Genomic DNA, 22656 nt, shown 5'->3' with positions numbered 1-22656 from the left:
TTCCAATTCTAAATTCTGATTGGATGATCCATGTTCAGAGCTCATATTTACACATGAATTCACACATCAGTTGTTTCCTATATTAATGTGAGTTGTAACATTGTTTGTTTGTAAGCTCTTCCTCATCTTGACATGTCTCACTCTGTATTTTTGTTACTCAATGTTTTGGCATCACTTTTGCGAGTAAATAATGTAAAGCAGTATTGAACAACCTGATATACTTTCAGTCGATACCCTGTCTCATTTATATGACCCTTGGCGCTATTGAAAAGAAATCTACTTTAATAATGAAACAAATTTCCAATCTGAGAGGCCTTGCCTGGAAGAACCGTACCACATTCCACCTCTGTCAGCATGTTTGTGGATCATCCCTGCATTCATCAAGCCCACAAGCCCTTTCAGGTCTTCTGTGAGGTCTGGTCTTTAAGCAGACATGCTGTTTGAGAACAGTAATTAGTGTTCACTCAAGGACGCAGGCAACAGTAACCATGGCAACGACATTAGCAATTTAATGGAGAATTACAGCTGTCCCCTCCAACCAGGACACATGGAGAAGGAAACCTTTCATCTCTGAATTAACCCCGGTGTGGACATGGGCTGCGGCTTTAAAAAAGAATCCCTAAATCATTTAGAAACCGCATTGTTTGGGGAATAAAGCGCAAACACAGACCGTATGAAACTAAAAGTGTCTGCTCAGAGATTATCTCCGATAACCAGCTAACGACTTCTCCATTTATCTATTCGGTCCGTTTCTGGAATGGTCACGTTTGAAAGGAGATGAAAAGCTGATAAATTGGCTTTAAAAATTGTGAGAATTTTTAATTGTGAGAATTTTTACTGAACACAAAATAAGATATTTTTAAGAATGTGGGAATGTTTAAGAATAAAAAAAATATACAATGGAAGTCAATGAGTCCCATCAACTGTTTGGTTACCCACATTCTTCATAATATCTTCTTTTGTTTTCAGCAGAAGAAAGAAATTCATACAGGTTTGGAACAACTTGAGGGTGAGTTTAATCTTCGATCGCTGAAACGAGATAAGTGCTTTAAAAATTCTCACAAGTTGTTTACTCCATCTCTGTCAAGATGCAAGGTCGTTGGTGAATAAATCTTTCATTTTAAATGATTATTGTTCATCAGAAATTTTGGTCTTCCTTTTTGTGATTGAAACGCGGCTTGATGATTTGGACCTAAGTCCTTTATCGGAACTTTCTCCCTTTAATTATTTCGTTTTTTAACTCTCCTAGAACTTGGGCGAGGTGGAGGTGTTGCAACAGTGTACAAAAATAATTTTGTCAATGTTGTCAGCTGCCATCTGGGACTTATACCAGCTTTGAAATGCAATTATTGGTAACACTTTCTAATAACGTTCAGTTGTAAGTCATTTATAAGTGGTTAGTTAATGATGAAATAATCATTTACAAAACATTCATAAATGATTAGCAAGTGATATGCTGTAAAGTGATCCACTGGAGGCAAGTGTAAATGAGAACCCAAGTGCAGTTTATTATAACTAAAACAAAACATGAAACAAAAACATGGCGTGGCATGAAAACAAAAACCAAGGCGTGAACTTACACAACAGTAGACTACAGAGAACAATACTTGACAAAGACACATGGCAAACATGAGGGCTTAAATACACAGACTAATGACAAGACAAGGGACACCTGTGAACAATGATCAGACAATTAACCAATGACAAGATCACATGACAAACAGGGAATCACATGACAGACATGGAAATATGAAATGAACAAACCCAAAACCGAGGCATGGCGTGGACGGGACATGGCGTGGGCGGACCTGGGCCGTGGCAAGGCGTGGGCGGACCTGGGCCGTGGCAAGGCGTGGTTGGAACTGGGCCGTGGCAAGGCGTGGGCGGACCTGGGCCGAGGCATGGCGTGGGCGGGCCTGGGCCGAGGCATGGCGTGGATGGGACATGGCGTGGGCGGACCTGGGCCGTGGCAAGGCGTGGGCGGACCTGGGTCGTGGCAAGGCGTGGGCAGACCCGGCAGTGCAGGAAGCCAGGGCGGATCCGGCAGTGCACGAAGCCTGGGTAGACCAGACAGTTCAGGTGGCCAGGGTGGAGCCGGCAATTCAGGAGACCATGGGGGTGCAGCCTCCATGGTCCTATCAAGGACCCTACTGCCCCCCCCCCCCCCCCCCCCCCAAAACCAAAAAAATTGTTTTCTTCGGGACAGCGATGGGGTTATGGGCTGGAACAGACAATGGCTCTGGAACAGACATGACGTGAAAAGTCTCAGGCTCGGCAGACGTGACATGAACTGTCTCTGGCTCGGCAGACGTGACGTGAGCAGTCTGGCTCGGTAGACGTGACTTGAACAGTCTCTGGCTCGGCAGACGTGACGTGAACTTCAAATGTGTGCACAGACCACACACACCATATGGCTGTGGCCATAATGGTTAGTGTAGCAGTCACTGAGGGCTCAGGATTAGCGGCAGCCATCTCTGCTGAGGGCTCAGGTTCAGGCGTGGCGGCGGCCATCTCTGCTGAGGGCTCAGGCGACGTGGTGGCGGCCATCTTGTCCGGAGACACTGGCTCGGCGGCGGCCATCTTGTCCGGAGACACTGGCTCGGTGGCGGCCATCTTGTCCGGAGACACTGGCTCAGCGGCAGACGTGGCGTGAACAGACTCAGACTTAGCAGGCATGACGTGAAGAGACTCAGACTTGGCAGGCATGACGTGATGAGATTCAGGCTTGGCAGGCATGACGTGAAGAGGCTCAGGCTTGGCAGGCAAGACGTGAAGTGGCTCAGGCTTGGCAGGCATGACGTGAAGTGGCTCAGGCTGAGAGGATACTGTGGGTTTGTGGTGTTCCTCAGCCGCTAAACCCACAGTAAGAGTTGAGCCGCTTAACAAAAGGGCATAGTCAATATACTGGGCAATTGGGACCGCACCAGATCGTTCAGCCCAAAACGAAAAATGTCCTTGAGAGCCACATCATTAAATTTTACCTGGTAGCACAGTCCACAAAATTCCTCCACATATTTTTCCAGGGGAAGATTTTCCTGGCGTAGATTTAGGAGGGCAACTGCTGGGTTCATGGTCGAGGTCAAGTATTCTGTAAAGTGATCCACTGGAGGCAAGTGTAAATGAGAACCCAAGTGCAGTTTATTATAACTAAAACAAAACATGAAACAAAAACATGGCGTGGCATGAAAACAAAAACCAAGGCATGAACTTACACAACAGTAGACTACAGAGAACAATGAATGTTATGAATGTTTTGTAAATGATTAGTTCATCATTAACTAACCACTTATAAATGACTTACAACTGAATGTTATTATAAAGTTTTACCCAATTATTTAGGATTGACTGCCTCTTTGTTACTATGTGCACTTATGTATAGGTCTGTATAGGTGTATAGGCGGATCCGGCAGTGCACGAAGCCTGGGTAGACCAGACAGTTCAGGTGGCCAGGGTGGAGCCGGCAATTCAGGAGACCATGGGGGTGCAGCCTCCATGGTCCTATCAAGGACCCTACTGCCCCCCCCCCCCCCCCCCCAAAACCAAAAAAATTGTTTTCTTCGGGACAGCGATGGGGTTATGGGCTGGAACAGACAATGGCTCTGGAACAGACATGACGTGAAAAGTCTCAGGCTCGGCAGACGTGACATGAACTGTCTCTGGCTAGGCAGACGTGACGTGAGCAGTCTGGCTCGGTAGACGTGACTTGAACAGTCTCTGGCTCGGCAGACGTGACGTGAACTTCAAATGTGTGCACAGACCACACACACCATATGGCTGTGGCCATAATGGTTAGTGTAGCAGTCACTGAGGGCTCAGGATTAGCGGCAGCCATCTCTGCTGAGGGCTCAGGTTCAGGCGTGGCGGCGGCCATCTCTGCTGAGGGCTCAGGCGACGTGGTGGCGGCCATCTTGTCCGGAGACACTGGCTCGGCGGCGGCCATCTTGTCCGGAGACACTGGCTCGGTGGCGGCCATCTTGTCCGGAGACACTGGCTCAGCGGCAGACGTGGCGTGAACAGACTCAGACTTAGCAGGCATGACGTGAAGAGACTCAGACTTGGCAGGCATGACGTGATGAGATTCAGGCTTGGCAGGCATGACGTGAAGAGGCTCAGGCTTGGCAGGCAAGACGTGAAGTGGCTCAGGCTTGGCAGGCATGACGTGAAGTGGCTCAGGCTGAGAGGATACTGTGGGTTTGTGGTGTTCCTCAGCCGCTAAACCCACAGTAAGAGTTGAGCCGCTTAACAAAAGGGCATAGTCAATATACTGGGCAATTGGGACCGCACCAGATCGTTCAGCCCAAAACGAAAAATGTCCTTGAGAGCCACATCATTAAATTTTACCTGGTAGCACAGTCCACAAAATTCCTCCACATATTTTTCCAGGGGAAGATTTTCCTGGCGTAGATTTAGGAGGGCAACTGCTGGGTTCATGGTCGAGGTCAAGTATTCTGTAAAGTGATCCACTGGAGGCAAGTGTAAATGAGAACCCAAGTGCAGTTTATTATAACTAAAACAAAACATGAAACAAAAACATGGCGTGGCATGAAAACAAAAACCAAGGCATGAACTTACACAACAGTAGACTACAGAGAACAATGAATGTTATGAATGTTTTGTAAATGATTAGTTCATCATTAACTAACCACTTATAAATGACTTACAACTGAATGTTATTATAAAGTTTTACCCAATTATTTAGGATTGACTGCCTCTTTGTTACTATGTGCACTTATGTATAGGTCTCCAAGGTACAATAAGGAATTTATTAACTTTTTGTCTGTCACAGTTCCTACCTGTGATCATTTTCTTATTCTTGGTAGTTTTAATATATATGTGTGTGTTGTCCTTCTAAGCCATTGGTTAGTGAATTTTTGCAGTTTGTTTTATCTTTCCTCGGCTGTTGTTAAATTTGTTTGAGATCTTTTAGGTACTACTATTCAATCTCTTTTTAATAGTAGCTTGATCAATGAAAATGTTCCTGCCTGTTTTAAACATGCATTATGCCACTTTATAAGAAACCTAATTTAGATTGTACAGTCTTAAGTAACTACCGACCTATATCGAAATGACCTTTTTTTTATCGAACATTTTAGAAAAGATTGTTTTATCACAACTTGTTCCATACTTAGTACAGAATCTACCCTCCTTAAGATTTTTAATGATATTTTATTAGCAGTTGATTCTGGAAAGGTAGTTATCCTTGTTCTACTCGATCTCACGGCCGCCTTTGATACCATTGATTATGGTATTTTATAATGCCGTTTGGAAGATATTGGCATTAAGGGTACCACCTGGTTTAAATCACACTTGAAGGACAGATTATTTTCGGTTTGCATTGGAAATTTGCATTCTATGTCAGCTAATTTACATTGTGGTGTGCCACAGGGTTCCATACTTGGGCCTTTTTTATTTTCTTTGTACATGTGCCCTTTATAGGCTTAATTTTTAAATATTATGTATAATTTGTATGCAGACGACACTTGGTTATATATTCCAATAGATCCGAAAGGCTCTCAATCTTTTGATGCATTTGTACAGCACTTAGGTGAGATTAAAGCCTGGTAGGCAAGCAATTTTCTTCATCTTAATACCAATAAGACTGAGTGTGTTGTCTTTGGACCCTCTTCTGCCTCTAAGGAAATAATAAGGTTGGACTCTATGTCGATAAGTGTTTCAGATCATGTCAAGAATTTGGACGTTATCATGGATTCGGCTTTGGTTTTAGATAAACAGGTCACTAGTGTTGTTAAGGCTAGTTTTATCAACTCAGAACTATTTCTAAGCTGAAACCAATACTCTCCTTTAAGGACCTGGAGACTGTTATTCTTGCATTCCATATCATCACGCATTGATAATGTAATTCTTTATATATATGTATCTCACAGGGTCAGTTATCTCGTCTACAATTAGTGCAAAATGCTGAAGCCAGACTTTTGACTCGTACAAAGAAGAGAGAGAGAATTACCCCAGTTTTGGTTTCTTTACACTGGCTGCCTGTAAAATTCAGAATTGAGTTTATGGTTTTGTTGATGGGTTTTAAAGCATTGCATGGTATTGCCCCAACATTTATTGTTTACCTTGTGATACCTTATCAAAACACAAGAAATATGAGATCTTTTAGTCAGATGATTCTTCATGTTACTAAAACTAGATTAAAATCAAAGGGTGATAGGGCTTTCTCTGTGGCAGCTCCACGCTTATGGAACCCTCTTCCAATGCACATTAAATCTTCCCCATCTGTGGATGCTTTTAAGTCTAGTTTGAAGTCATATCTTTTTAGTATGGCTTTTAGAATTGATTGAGTGAACATGATTTAGTTTTGTTTTTATGACTGTATGTAATTGCTTTTGTTGTATTATCTATGCTGGTAAGCACTTTGGTCAATGGCAGTTGTTTTAAATATGCTATTGAAATAAAATTTGTATGGTATTGTAAATGATGACAGAATGTTCATTTTTGGGTGAAATATTCCTTTACATATCATCACAGCAAATAGGTAAACTCATCTACTCACTAGTCCGCTTTCACTGCTTCAATATGTTTATAATCACACTCTTGCAAACTATTCAAACTCAAACTTTCCAACTTGTAGATTTCAAATAAAGATTGAAAAGTTGTCAAAGCTTAATGCTGGTGATGTTAAAGTCATGCAACCATGGTGAAGATCATTTATAACCTAACTTTAACTTTTTACTTCTGGTGATTGTATTTATAGGATTCAAAATTCATAAATGTAGTGCTCCAAATGAAAGTAATCCAAAAGTCAATGGAAAAATCCTTTTGGTTTTGTTTAAGGGAACCAGGTTGAAGCTATTTTCCTGGTTGACCTAAAAACTATATCATCACTTCAGCGCTTTATTAAAGTGTGCTTCACAAATGGAAAGCTGCATATCTCGGCTGCCATGTCATCAAGCGCCGCCGAAGGCCGTCTCAAAGCCTTAGCTTTGTGTCCTTCATTCACTTAATTATGAAGGATGCATCAAGCATATCCTTCATGTCCTTCAATTACCCACAATCCTTTGCACACATTCCAATTCACAGAAAAGAACTGAGCTTGTCTGAGTTCATTACGAAATGTAAGACAAAAAGGCTGCATCAGGTTGTAGTTACAATATAAATCATTAGGGGCAAACCTTGACCCACTGATTTTGGCCAATTTTGACCACTCATTTTCTGCAAGAACATTATCCGTTAAGTTTACAGACATTTCCTAAAAAACAAAAAATGCAATGCTTAATTCAAAAAGGCAAGTAAAACAAAATCAGCATGGAAAATCCCTTCATATTAACAGTACATTGTGAGCTTACACTCTGTATGTTTTTACACTCATCCCAACTTCATGTTTCAATAAGAAATAAAGATAATTGCATTCAGCAAACTATTTAATGGGGTAGTTCAAGTTAATAATTAAAATAGCTTTATTTAAAGCTGTTCATTTCAGTAGCACAAATGGCTTCTGATAAGTTATTCTTAGAAGTCTGAACAAATGAACAGCTTAACTATGAGCAATGTTAGTGATGATTGCCGTTTTGAATCACAACTTGATTAGCCCTATCAAACACTGCATATATTTTAGCATAATTATGAAACAACAATGCTAAAGATTTTAATTGACTTGCAACATTCAGGTGTGAGAGTTATTAGTTAATACAAACACTAATGCATCACAATCCTTTAGAGAAATCTACCATGGCAGTCTAGTTTTTGGCCAAAATACCATAGTTACTCCAGTTCTAATTAAAAAAGTAAAACTGTGGTAACTGTGGTCTGAAACTTTAAAGGGATATTTACCCAATTATTTTTTTTTATTTTTTTTTATTTCATGTCGTTTCAAACCCGCAAGACTTTCGTTCATCTTCAGAACACAAATGAAGATCTTTTTGATGAAAAATTAGAGCTTTCTGTCCCTCCATTGACAGCTACACAACTACCACTTTGACTCTTCTAAAAGTTCATAAAAAGATCATAAAACTAATCCAAATGAATTCTGAAGAGACACAATCGATTTATATGATGAACAGATTGAATTTAGGCTTTATTCACATATAAGCATTCATCAACTCACACATCAGTTGAGGTAAATGGAAGCTCAAGCATGTTCACTTGATGCGCAAGAACCATTGAGGTTCATTCTCGTGTTACGCAGCACGTTTGAGCTTCAGCAAGAACCAATGAGGTTCATTCTTGTGTTACGCAGCACGTTTGAGCTTCAGCAAGAACCAGTGAGGTTCATTCTCGTGTTACGCAGCACGTTTGAGATTCAGCAAGAACCAGTGAGGTTCATTCTTGTGTTACGCAGCACGTTTGAGCTTCAGTAAGAACCAATGAGGTTCATTCTCGTGTTACGCAGCACGTTTGAGCTTCAGCAAGAACCAATGAGGTTCATTCTCGTGTTACGCAGCACGTTTGAGCTTCAGCAAGAACCAATGAGGTTCATTCTCGTGTTACGCAGCACGTTTGAGCTTCAGCAAGAACCAATGAGGTTCATTCTCGTGTGTTACGCAGCACGTTTGAGCTTCAGTAAGAACCAATGAGGTTCATTCTTGTGTTACGCAGCACGTTTGAGCTTCAGCAAGAACCAATGAGGTTCATTCTCGTGTTACGCAGCACGTTTGAGCTTCAGCAAGAACCAATGAGGTTCATTCTCGTGTGTTACGCAGCACGTTTGAGCTTCAGTAAGAACCAATGAGGTTCATTCTCGTGTTACGCAGCACGTTTGAGCTTCAGCAAGAACCAATGAGGTTCATTCTTGTGTTACGCAGCACGTTTGAGCTTCAGCAAGAACCAATGAGGTTCATTCTCGTGTTACGCAGCACGTTTGAGCTTCAGCAAGAACCAATGAGGTTCATTCTCGTGTGTTACGCAGCACGTTTGAGATTCAGCAAGAACCAGTGAGGTTCATTCTCGTGTTACGCAGCACGTTTGAGCTTCAGTAAGAGGTTTGTTCTCGCGCATCTAGCAGGTTCAGTTGAGTTCAATGTGAATAAAAGCCTAAATTTAATTTTCATCATATAAAGTGATCAAGTCTTTTCAGAAAATTTGGACTAAACCACTCAATTCATATGGACTAGTTTTACGATCTCTTAATGAACTTTTTGAAGCATCAATGTTTCAGTTGTGTAGCTGTCAATGGAGGGACAGAAAGCTATCATATTTCATCAAAAAGATCTTCATTTGTGTTCCAAAGATGAACGAAGGTTTGGAACGATATGAGGAGTAATTGATGACAGAATTTTCATTTTTGGGTGAACTATCCCTTTAAGGCAAGTATGCGAATGCAAGCACTATATGAAATATGTCATACCGCAATTCATAATGCAACCCAAAGCAGGTACTATAGCATAAACTGTTCATCTTCAGTCAGTTTTCTCTTTCAGGCCAACTACTGTCATAGCAGAGCAACAGTCTGAAGATAATCTTACTAAACAAGTAAGTTAAAGTTGAACTGTCAACATGTTACAGCTGACTGAATAAAAAAATACAATTATGTCACAGACATTATCACCACAGCAATGCAAGAGAGCATGTGAGTATATTCAATGCACACTTGCAATGTGTTGGCCAAGCAGGTACTTGCATCCAGAATGTTTCTGGCCTAGTTGAGTAGTATTGTACCCATATGTTTTGGTGGTTAAAGGGTCTAATAAATTATTTTACAGACTGTTATCATTTAAGCTGTGATAGTAAGCAACATTTGCAGTATTTTGATAATTGCATGCTGTGATTAACGACTCAGCCATTGAGGGTGTTAAGCTGTCGAAGCTGGGATGGGAGATAACGTGTGTGTGTGTGTGTGTGTGTGTGTGTGTGTGTGAGAGAGAGAGAGAGAGAGAGAGAGAGAGAGAGAGAGAGAGAGAGAGAGCGACTACAGTGCCACTCAGGCCTGACATGAAGAACAACTCAATTTACGAGTGACTAGCGGGGAAATAAATTCTTGGACCTCTTTAGACACTCTTGTGTATGAGCCTTTGTGTGTTGGGTTGTGTTGCATGGAAAAAATGGAAGCTATCAGCTAATAATACCATTCATCATGGCAAGGGATGGGAATTGGAAGGAATTTAACCATTATTCTGACGGATTAAACTTTTCTATTTTTTCTATTTCAAAAACTATTCCTTATAACAATTCCATTATCCATTTTTTATTTTTAAGGAAAATGTTGTCCAATATTTATTTCTAAGTATCCTGAACAAAACTACTGTAAAAATAATAACGAATATAAATATTAATTATTTTTATGAATTAATTCCATTATTCATTTTAATGTATTGTCTTTTTTACCTGTTTTCCAGTAATATCTTTAAATCCTTCAAAAATACATATATAGTTTGAGCTGCAACACTGCATGCATAAAATATGAATATAACCAACAATATGAAAAAACAGCTTGTGCCACAAACTTTAAATCCATATAAATCGATAGCTCACTAATTTGAGGGTGATTCATGAGTCTTTCTGACTGATTCAAGAAAAATAATTAGTTCATAAGAGTCTTTTGTTCACGAATCAGACTTCGCACAGTACACAGATAATGTTTTATGGTTCCTGTTGTGTGCGACCAGTGAAAACAATGCAATGTAATGTGAAAAATTACTGTAGTCTTTTTAATGTTTTGTGGCTAACAGTTTTTTAATTCAGACTGCATGCTCAAACATAATTTATTTTGTTGTTTGGTTGTGGATTAAGTAATTCTGCTGGAAACAGAGTATTTTAAACATTGTGCTGTGTTGAAAACCATGTAACACCTTTTGTGTTTCCGGTCAAAAATGACCAGCCTTTTAAAAATTGCTTGTAAATCGTTTGTTATGCTATACTTTCACAAAATATTGGATTCAATCTTTTTGTCAACTTGTTTTCTTTCAATTAAGTGACTTTGTGCCATTTTGAACAAGATAAAAGTATTTCAAAACAAACTTCCTGGTTAAACATTAAAGCACACTAGTGTGATAGTGTGTTTTTTTTGATTCAATATTGCCAAAATTACCCACAAATAATGCTTTTTTTGGTCAAACATTTAGGTGCATAAGCTCAGATAAAGTAGGCGATCAATCAGATTAAAAAAGAAATACAAAAGTTGACAAAAATATTGAATCCAATATCCAATACAGAGTAATTTATAAGCAATTTTTGTAGGCCGGTAAGGAACACCAAGTGTAACAAGGAGGGAAAAACTCACAAAAAAATTACCGAAAGTATTTATACCTTGCGTGTGAGTGAAGTCACAAGTAAGTAAGTAAGAAGTAAGTTTTAGTGCAATGAAAAGAAAATCCTCTCCAGGTTAAAATGACCCGAACACAAATATAGTGTTCCATGCGCTTTGGCAGCAAAATACAGACGTTCAAAACTGTTAATCAAACTGAAAGTCATGGAAATCATTCTGTTCCATTACTTTTTAACAAATGCAACTGGTTTCCAATTCCCAGCTGTAATCACGGCCATCTGTCAGAGATGAAGACCAGAGAGAGCGCATCTGTTCGGGCCAGTCCTGCAGCATGAATACGCACTCACACTTTCTTTAAGGTGGATTGTTCAGAATCACTGGACGCTAAAGTCCTGTTTGATGGAGATTAGATACCTTTCACAATGACAAGCAGTTCCTCTATTACAGTCAGTGCTCGAAGTGGGCCGGTACTGCTTGCCACTTCTATGTTTTAATCAGTAGCGTAACCTAACTTTTTCTTGCGTACCGGCACTTCTCACATGTTGCCGGTAGGCTACTCTGAGCGCACACACCGAAACATAGAATCAAGCTATTAATTAATTATATTCATCGCGCGTTCGGAGCTTTTATAAGCTGTACGAACTGAACGGATCAATTATCTGCACAATATGAGTCTGACTGAATCCCAATTGTTTAATTTTGCATGAGTGGCGCGCGAATCACCATAAATATGGAAGCATATGGGTAGCAATATTCAATTTGAAATGTAATATGCAAAATGACAATGCAATATGTAAAATGGCAATGTATTTCTGTATTTAAATTTCCATTACATTTATGCAATGTTTGGTGCAAAATGAAAATGACAGCGCAGTCAGAGAATGTCTAATAAGGGGAGAACTTCCACTCTCAGTAAACTTCTGGCTTCTGAACTGGTTGCAGTCCCACGCTGGTTCCATATGAGGGCGCTCACAGGACGAGTGCAGAATGAATGGAGGTCTATGGAGCTATACCCCTCAAAATCCACTTTTCTTAGGATATAATTTTTTGTCTAGTAATTTGAATGTTGTATTCGAAAGGAGATGCAAATAAATTGTATGGGTGTTAGATTTTTTAGAGTCACTAAAAAATTGTAGTTTAAAATGTCAATGACGTCATACACATCGTACGACCAGAGATACTGCTTTACGGCAATCCTTCAGTCACTTTGGTGCTTTCGCGCTCTGCACTTTCTTTTCTCTCGAGGCTTCGACAACACAGCTGACACAGGTAAACACACGTGCTAGAAGAGTTTTTGTTTTGTTTGTTTCTGGTCCTGCTTCGGATGCCACGATGCCATCAAGCGGTATCTCTGGTCGTAATCAGTCCTTCACTGACCAATCAGCGTTCATTAGCAGAACGCTAGCGTGTTATGGGCAACAACAACTCAACCTGTAAGAAATCGAAAGGACATAAGTAGTACTCGTTCATTCAACTTTCGACCTATAACCCATGTTGAACTTACAAAACCTACAATCAAATCTGAGATTTCTCAACAGCAATCGGGTGAAAGAGACAAATTTAGCCATCTAGCGCCATAGACTTCCATTCATTTTGCACTCATGGGCGATCGCCCCCAGTGGAACTCTGGTGGAACTACAACCACAATTCGGTACAATAGGACTTAATAGGGAGTGGCCAGGCTCTCCGTAGACGGGCTCTGGCGCAGTGCTTCTGTGTTGTACGTCACCACGTAGGCTCATGCATCACACACATGACCAGCGTTGGCCAATAGTGAGCCTACGTTCTGACGTACAACCCAGAAGCGCTGCTGTTACACTATGTGAACTCACTCAGAGGCCCACACAGAAGAAAATGAATAGTTGAATAAAGTCGTTATTTTTTATTTATTTTTGCGCACAAAAAGTATTCTCGTCGCTTGAGAATACTTAGATTTAATCAAAAATACAGCTGTCAGATTTAATAAAAAATATCTTAATTTGTGTTCCGAAGATGAACGAAAGTCTTACGGGGTTGGAACAACATGAGGGTGAGTAATTACTGACAGAATTTTCATTTTTGGGTGAACTAACCCTTTAACTGTAGGCTACTTTATTGCAGTTATGTCATCAACCAATTTGCATGCTTGTGCCATTTTGTAAATGACCATTTTGCACAAAAAAAACAGAAAAAACAAACAAACAAATAAATAGACCTCACGAAGGAGCATATTCCCTGGGACCCTGTTAAACAGTTCACACTTCAACACCCTAATTTTCAAACAAAAACTATGCTGAGGGAGACAGCCAATCCCCTCCCAGAACCCCCACCCCCACCCCCACCCCCACAAACAAAGCCCCGCCCCCTTTGGTGAGTACTGGGGCATGTTCAAGTTCAAAACGGTGCGCAACGTTTTGCTACGGTTTCCGGGTTGAACGTCATGTTTCCTGGAAACGGCGTGCACCGGTGTGCAACGGGGTTTGAGATACGTTTTCTCTTGTTTGGTGGGTGTGTCAGAACTGCAGTCCAATCAGCAGCAACATGTATATAAAGCACGTGGTATTAAAGTGAACTCGCAAAATGGGTTCAAGGAAAGTAATTTACAAATGTGTTGGATGCAGCTCGGTATACGCAACAACTGAGGATATTAGAAGACATGTTTGTCAAAAGTTTTATTGTAAAAAATATAGGATATCAACAAAATGATGTAGTTGTTTATATTTTTAGCTTCATTGCAAGTATAGAAATAAACAATGGTAATTAAGTGTTTTTCCTAAAAATGAGAAAGAAAATACAGGGTATTAAAACAGTATGAACTACAAATAAAGTCAGTATGTGAGGCTAAATAGATGTGTTTTAGTCTGAATTAGGTAAGATGTGTGCTTCAGTTACAGCAATCCCTTCACTCGATTGGGATGTTCTCTTTTGTTCTGGGCGGCAAGTGCAGTAACTGTAACATCGGGCATATTTTGTAGTATTAAACACATATTTATACCGACTTCATCAGGCTCCGAAAATTCTTCACAAAGAATACAAAGAATGGCCTTCTCAGCTGCCATAGTTGCAACTCTTGCGTCATCAGAACAGTGTGTTCAACGCATCACCGTTTCTGTTTAAAAAACGTTGTACAACGTTTTGTCGGGGCTGAACGCAGCCCTGGCTTTATTTTTTCCAGTACTGTTTGTTAGTGTGTTTGCGTTTAACTCCAGGGAACACTCCTCTTGCTATACCCCACACTTTTCCCTTCACTCTCCCCCTTTCCTCTTTATTATGGTCAATCTTCTCTCTATTCCAACTTGTTTCTCCCTCACATTCTCTCCTCTTTCCACAGGATATTTGCCTTTTAAAAGTACTGCATCATCATGTGGTTCCAAACTCATTTATTTTTAATTTAGAGCACAATAGGAGAATTTTATTAGCACTGTTATGTTAAAATCCGGGTCCAATAGTTATGTTATGAGCTAAATTGATCCTAATTGAATTCAACATTAATCACACAGCAGCAACAAAAAGTTGGGTAAAACAGTGAACTTTGCACATTTATAAATCTCACACATTACAAAAAAATGTAACATGAGAACATATGCTTTTTAAAACTGTATTTAACAACAGGATTTAAACATTTGTTTTTCACAAAATGAATAATATAAACAGTATGTTAAATACTTTTTTATTTAAAAAATATATATATATTATTAATGTGTGCTTTCCTAAAGCTTAAACAGTAGAGCTTGGCGCTAGCAATGTCAAGATCAAGGGTTCAATTCCCAGCCAATTTTGGGGGTCTTTTAAAATCTGCAGATCAACATCACAACATACAGAAATAACATCACAATTGTAATAGAAATTTCGTATGCACATTCCACAAAACCTCAGAGTATTGAAAATTTGAACACTAGTCTTCTAACACTTCACAGCTTCCGATCATTTGATTTCACATGCTTCTCTGAATCAAGTAAATGGGGGCAACTGAGTTGATGTGATGTGTTTTAGCAGAGTGAGTGAGGAATCCAGCCAAAAGGCATTAAATCAATTCCTCCACAATCCCAATGGCAATAAGCCCACATGAGTTCACTTTTTCTCACTTTCCTGCTTCTCATCAGGATAAGCGACCCTACGGTACAGTTCTTTTGACACAGAAAAGCCTACAAATCAAACAAATGGCTTCATATTAGTGTCAGGTGAAGATGTTTAATATAACATCATTTCTAAGTGAATTCCCAGGTGGACGATGGGATTTGTATACTGATTTGTAAACTTGTAAGTCACTGATTCAAGTCATTTAAGGTCTAAGGAAATATTTAGCTAAATGTTGCTACCTGTTTATTATCTGTTTTTAAGTTGCATTTAGTATAATCCTGTTTGTTCAAATTTAAATGTTCTTAATTGAGATCACGTTTATTCATTAAAAAAAAGAAGAAAAAAAAAGATCAGAAAATACTGTTCAATGTTTTGGGTCGGTAAGATTTTTTTTAAAAACATTTAAAATAAGTCTCTTATGCTCACCAAGGCTGCATTTATTAAATCAAAAATACAGTAAAACAGTAACATTGTGAATTATTATTATTGCAATTTAAAATAACTTTTTCATATACAAAATAAAGTTTTCAATTTGAATATATTTTAAAATGTAATTTATTCCTGTGATGCAAAGCTGAATTTTCAGCATCATTACTTCAGTCTTCAGTGTCACATGATCCTTCAGAAATCATTCTAATAAGCTGATTTGCTGCTCAAGAAACATTTTTTATTATTATCAATGTTGAAAACAGGTGTGCTGCTTAATATTTTTGTAGAAACCATGATACAACAGAGTTCAAAAGAACCGCATATATTTCAAATAGAAATCCTTTGCAACCTTATAAATCTCTTTACTGTAACTTTTGATCAATTAAATACATCCTTTTTAAATAAAAGTGTCAATTTCTGATTACTGATCCCAAACTTTTGAAAGGTAGTGTATGTTTAAAAAGATACTGAAATGTATCTACTTTTAATAGTAGCTTGTAATGTACCTAACTTTATTTTTCAAAGGAAATGTCACCATTGTAATGCCTGAGGGCTGATTTAAAGTAATGAGCTGTTACAACGTTTGGCAGCCACAATCAATCCACAAGAGAATCATCCAGCTCCTCTGGGCCAGCACAGATTTTTAATATTGACCGGGACAACGTGAATTTTCCTAACCCTCAAAAAAGAGATGGAGTCTTTACCCTCTAAAGATTATTGGCTTTTATGCCAGAAATATTTTTATATAAGTACACAAACACAGACACAATCTCCCATTTTACACCTTATTTTGCATAATGTGTTTTTGTTTGTGTCTGCGCAGGTTTTACAAGGTTATTGTTTAGTTGGGGCACAATAGGAGGCTAGTTGACATTTCAAGTAAAGCACACTTAATTTTAATTATAGTTTAAGTTTGAGTCATTTTTATGTGCTTTTTTGTCATTTTTATCATTATTTTTTAAATATCTCTATTTAGCATGTTGTGTTTTCATGTTTTACGGGGACTCTCCAGACATAATGATTTTATAATGTACAAACTGTATATTCTATCTCCCCACACTAACCCTACCCCTAAACCTACCCATCACAGAAACATTTCAGCATTTTTACATTTTCAAAAATATCACTTAGTTTGATTTTAAGCTGTTTTCCCCATGAGGACCAAAACAATTTCCTCACAAGGACAAAGATTTCGGATATCTCTGTGGAGACATTTTGTCCCCATAATGTACACACACACACACACACACACACACACACACACACACACACACACACACACACACACACTTATAAGCGTGTTTCCAGGAGAGCATTGATCGATGTCACATCTGTTTCCACCTAGTGTTTATTCCAGATAAATCACATGCCAATGTTAATGCGTTTAATCATTTCTAAATAGCAGATGGAGTCTGATACAGATCCTCCCATTGGCAGTCCAACGATTTCATTCATTATTAAAGCTGCAGTGGGTTTTACTGCATCCACCAAACAGAAAATACCTTTTTTAGCTGCAATAATAGGGTTAAAAAAAAATGTGCTGGCTTATTCTTCATCAATTGCATTGGTCGTATTGTCATCTAAATGACCTACCTCCATTTCCAATCATTGCAGGAATGTCAAAACAAAGGAAAAATTGGTTATGCTATTCAACTTGATGAAAGCACACAGTTTATGGTTTCAAGAGTGTGCATGCATGTGTAAATGAAAAAATACAATATAAGTGCAATGACAAGATGTACAGCTGTAGAAAAGCTATACAAAAAAGGGATCGTGCAAGCAAAATAAGATACTAATATTTCAATATATTACTGATGTTTTCTAGTGACATAAAATGTTTTTTTGAGGCTCTTAAAAGCATGACATGGACTTTTAATTTAATTTGTAACTGACATTGAGATGAATGAGAATGCTAACATTTCTTTCCAGATTTTATAGACTTTAAGGTCATTTAAACAAACACTTTCTGTCTATCAGTGAAAACAAACTATACCAAAATGTATTTAAAATACATTATTTCATACTAAGTATACTACAAATCCATTAACATATTTACTGACTTAATGCTTGAGGCTTACTGATAAAAATATAATAATTAAACTTTATTTGGAGTACTTCTTTATTGCACAATACACATTTCTTGATATTAAGCCCAAAGTGTGTTTTGACATCACTAGTAGTAAAGATAGTATGGTCTCTGTATAATATCAGTCTTTAAAATTCAAGATATTTAAAGTGTACCTAAAGTATAACAAAAGAAAATTAGTTGTTCCAATTTAGCAGACTTTAAGTATACAATTTAGTATACTAAAAGTACAATTGCAGAGTATTTATATTAAGTACATAATATGTACATGTATTTGTAGTAGCATAAAATAAATGTATTTCAAATACATTTTGATATATTTATTTTTTACTAGGGTACTGCTCTTATTCTTCCATTCAGTCTCTTATACATTATATCTCTCTCTCTCCATACCTTTTCCTTCAGATCTCTCTGCCAGGATAGTTCATATCTTGGTGGCCAGAAAATATTCCACAAATTAATTTCCTGTATGACCTCCATTCACCCCAATAAACCTCAGGTCTAAACTGGAGAGTTTAAAGCTCAATTTCCGTTTTATCATCATAAAGCTAAAGTCTGCTGACTATAAGGGTCTTTACTTCCACAGGTTTAAAAGAACAACAGTTTTATTTTGAGGAAGGAGAACATTATATCTGATTTTCCAATGAGATTATCAGCAAAAACCATCAAAGTGTGAGTTCAAAAGAAGGGGGCAACACTTTGATCTAAAGGGGAAATAGTGAAGGTAAAAATTATTAAGCTATGGTTTAATAAATCATATTCGTCACGATTCCAGGCACAAATCGATGAAGTGTGTTTGCCAGTATAATCTTTCATCTTTAATAGTCTGGCACCAACACACGTTCTCTATGAAGAACATTCTTGTCAATATAGGCTCTCTGAAAACTGTAAGAAAATTGTGCTTTGTTGTGGTTATTTCATTCAATAACAGAGTAAATGTTTCATATTAGCAGCTATTAGTGGAATTTCGCCTCAGTGTGCTTTTTCTTTGGCCATTAAGTCTTGTAAAGACTGACATTAGATTATTTATGTTATCCTTCATTATGTTTCTATTCAATTCAAAGTCAAGAGCATTTTGATTTCCATAATTTGATGTATTTTCTGATACAGAATAATGAAGGACTGGATATTTTTTCTGATTGGATTGTGAAATGTGTCTTTTTTGACAGGTGGTTGGAGGGGAGGTGACATCTGCCGATATCAAGAGGAAAGTTGTTTCAGAGACAGAAAAACTGTAAGATTTTTAAATGGTTGGTTTTAATTCTGTCATTCATTACTCTTCTCATGTTGTCCCAAACCCGTAAGATTTTTGTTTATCTTTGGAATAATGAAGATCAAATGAAGATCTTTTTGATGAAATCGTTCTGTACTCTCCATATTAGACAGCTACACAACTACCATTTTGACCCTTAAAAAAGTTCATAAAGAGATCGTAAAACTAATCCATATGAATTGAGTGGTTTAGTCCAAATTTTCTGAAGAGACACGATCACTTTATATGATTGATTGAATTTAGGCTGTTATTCACATATTAACATTGATCAGCGAAAACATAAACAGAAGCTCAGAACCTGCGTAACACGAGAATGAACCTCATTGGTTCTTGCTGAAGCTCAAACGTGATGCGTAACACGAGAATGAACCTCATTGGTTCTTACTGAAGCTCAAACGTGCTGCGTAACACACGAGAATGAACCTCATTGGTTCTTACTGAAGCTCAAACGTGATGCGTAACACGAGAATGAACCTCATTGGTTCTTGCTGAAGCTCAAACGTGCTGCGTAACACAAGAATGAACCTCATTGGTTCTTACTGAAGCTCAAACGTGCTGCGTAACACGAGAATGAACCTCATTGGTTCTTACTGAAGCTCAAACGTGCTGCGTAACACACGAGAATGAACCTCATTGGTTCTTACTGAAGCTCAAACGTGCTGCGTAACACGAGAATGAACCTCATTGGTTCTTACTGAAGCTCAAACGTGCTGCGTAACACACGAGAATGAACCTCATTGGTTCTTACTGAAGCTCAAACGTGCTGCGTAACACGAGAATGAACCTCATTGGTTCTTTCTGAAGCTCAAACGTGCTGCGTAACACGAGAATGAACCTCATTGGTTCTTGCTGAAGCTCAAACGTGCTGCGTAACACACGAGAATGAACCTCATTGGTTCTTACTGAAGCTCAAACGTGATGCGTAACACGAGAATGAACCTCATTGGTTCTTACTGAAGCTCAAACGTGCTGCGTAACACGAGAATGAACCTCATTGGTTCTTGCTGAAGCTCAAACGTGATGCGTAACACGAGAATGAACCTCATTGGTTCTTGCTGAAGCTCAAACGTGCTGCGTAACACACGAGAATGAACCTCATTGGTTCTTGCTGAAGCTCAAGAGAAGAGAAGAAGAAAGCTCTCAGATTACATCAAAAAGATCCTCATCTGTGTTCTGAAGGTGATTGAAAGTCTTACAGGTTTGAAACGACATGAGGGTGAGTAATTGACAGATTTTTCATATCTGTGTGACAAAGTACAAACATTTAATTCTCTTAAATAATGTGTACATTTTGATTTTATGACAAGTTTATTAAACTTATCAAGGTTATTAAAGTTAACTTAAACAAAAACTAAAACCATAAAAAATATTTTTGTTGTTTGAAATACAATAAATGTTAATTGAAATAAAATAAAATATAAAGAAATTAGCATATTTTATTTCAGCTAGTTGCTAAGGCAACATTTCTCATTTTCATTTAGTTTAACTTGACATACAGAAATAACTAAATCTAAAACTAAAACTTAAATAAAAATGAATAAAAACTATATAAACAAAAAAAACGACAAGAACACACAAAACAATTACTAAAACTAACTTAAATTAGAATGAAAATGGGAAATAAACAAATAAAAACTAATTTAAAATATTCATAAAAAATATAATAGTACTACACTAACAGTTTCATGATGACTTTAATAGCGTATCTAATTAACTATCTAATCTAGTTATCTACAATTTTGAAGATGATCATATAGTTGCTTTTAGAAAATGTAGTAATATGTAATTTGATGTATTCATCAAAAAGATGTATTTATTTATTTTAAATATATATTCAGTGTGTGTGTGTGTGTGTGTGTGTGTGTGTGTGTGTGCGCGCGTGTGCGTGTGTGTGTGTCGTATTTCTGTGCTATATGTGATCATTAACACAGCACACCTTGAAAATGTTGGCAGTCGCCTGAGAGAATCAGTCATAAATGATTACAGTGATTCAGATTCTGCTTGATCATGCAGGACTGACTGATATGAATCAGTGGGATTAGAGACACGCGTCTGTAGCTTCACCTTACCTTCGTTACAGTGCTATTGAAATATTTAGATTGAGAAAGATGATCATAATTTAGAAATTAATACAGTAAGTAATGCGCTCTGATTGACTTATTTTTAATGCCAGAATAATGTTTAAAGCAGAAGTCTATGAGAGACATATAATAATGTTCAAGATATTTTAAAGATTTATTTTTTCAAATCAGTCATGCAATTTTTATTTCAAAACTAGTGTTATAATTGTCCTCAAAATCGCAGGCATCAGCAGCTATCAGCAACAGTTAGCATGTATTCTTATTAACAAAAAATAAAATAAACAGTACAGAAGTTTAAATTCAAAGGCATCAACCCTTTAGACAGGAGGAAAAAAAAACACATTTATACCAAAAAATCACTCTAAATTTCTCATAGTTTCTCGAGTAATAAAGTCACAGTTCATTTTCTCAGACAGAAAGATATTATGAGGAATTGTGAAATTTAAATGGTTACAAATGCCTCTGGTCTGACTGAACAGTTTTTTTTTTTTATGGCGATTGCATGAAAGACTGAAGGATTCACAGGCAAAAGCATCACATATGCTTTTTTAATCCTCATCTTAAAGATTGCAAAAAACTTTTTGCATTCCCTTGGCTATGAAAGACAACTCCGTTATTAAAACAAGATGAAGTCGTCAATCCTCAACATCATTATCCAGCTTTAAACAGGTAAAAGTGCTCAAACCACCTCTCATTCAATGAAACATGCAACAATTATTTGGTTCTCTTGGAATAAGACGAGACACTGTGACCAGCTCTTTGTTCTGGCTTCGTTCCTACCTGAACTCACATCCCGTGGAGCAGAAAGTGTGGATGAAGTGTTCCTTGATGCATGCTGCAGAGCGTCTGACACTGAGGCTGTGGATCCTGCTGCAGCTCAGAGCTCACCCGTACTGCATTGCTTCTTAAAACAGACTGAGAGAGAAAGAGAGAGAGAGAGAGTGTGTGTAAGAGCACGAGTATTTGGAAATGGAAGTGAGGGACTCCCACTCCACATACACTCACAGACAACATTTTGTGACCAACATTTGAGCATATCTATCCGACTGTCTTGACGTTTGTCTATCCATCATTCTATCTGTCTATCCGTCCGTCTCTATCTATGTATGTATCCATCCATCCATCCCTCTGTCTGTCTGTCTACATTATCTATCTATCTATCTATCTATCTATCTATCTATCTATCTATCTATCTATCTATCTATCTATCTATCTATCTAGCTATCTAGCTATCTAGCTATCTATCTGTCTACAGTATTTATCCATCTGTATGTCTGTCTGTCTGTCTGTTGGTATGTCTGTCTATAGTATTTATCCATCCATCTGTCTGTCTGTCTACAATATCATCCATCTGTCTGTCTGACTGTCTGTCTGTCTGTGTGTCTGTCTACAGCATTTATCCATCTGTCTGTGTGTCTGTCTGTCTACAGTATCCATCTGTCTGTCTTAATATCTGTCTGTCTACAGTATCCATCTGTCTGTCTGTCTGTGTCTGTCTGCCCGTCTGTCTGTCTGTCTACAGCATTTATCTATCTGTCTGTTTGTCTACAGTATCCATCCGTCTGTC

The 22656-nt window shown here is 38.1% G+C and overlaps 1 protein-coding gene across 1 annotated transcript in view; it reads right to left on the bottom strand.

The window, feature by feature from the left end:
* ctxnd1 (cortexin domain containing 1) overlaps nt 1-22009 on the bottom strand; it is a 30624-nt gene extending 8615 nt beyond the window's left edge. The window contains exon 1 of the mRNA XM_084110226.1: nt 21870-22009. The gene's annotated coding sequence lies outside the window, so the exon portion shown is untranslated. The remainder of the gene's footprint in view (nt 1-21869) is intronic.
* Between the last annotated feature and the right edge of the window lie 647 nt (nt 22010-22656).

Source organism: Abramis brama (genome assembly GCF_963993115.1).
Source record: "Abramis brama genome assembly, chromosome: 3".
In the NCBI taxonomy this organism is placed as follows: Eukaryota; Metazoa; Chordata; class Actinopteri; order Cypriniformes; family Leuciscidae; genus Abramis; species Abramis brama.
The sequence above is the reverse complement of the archived record's forward strand: the minus strand, read 5'-3'. Positions and strand labels throughout refer to the sequence as shown.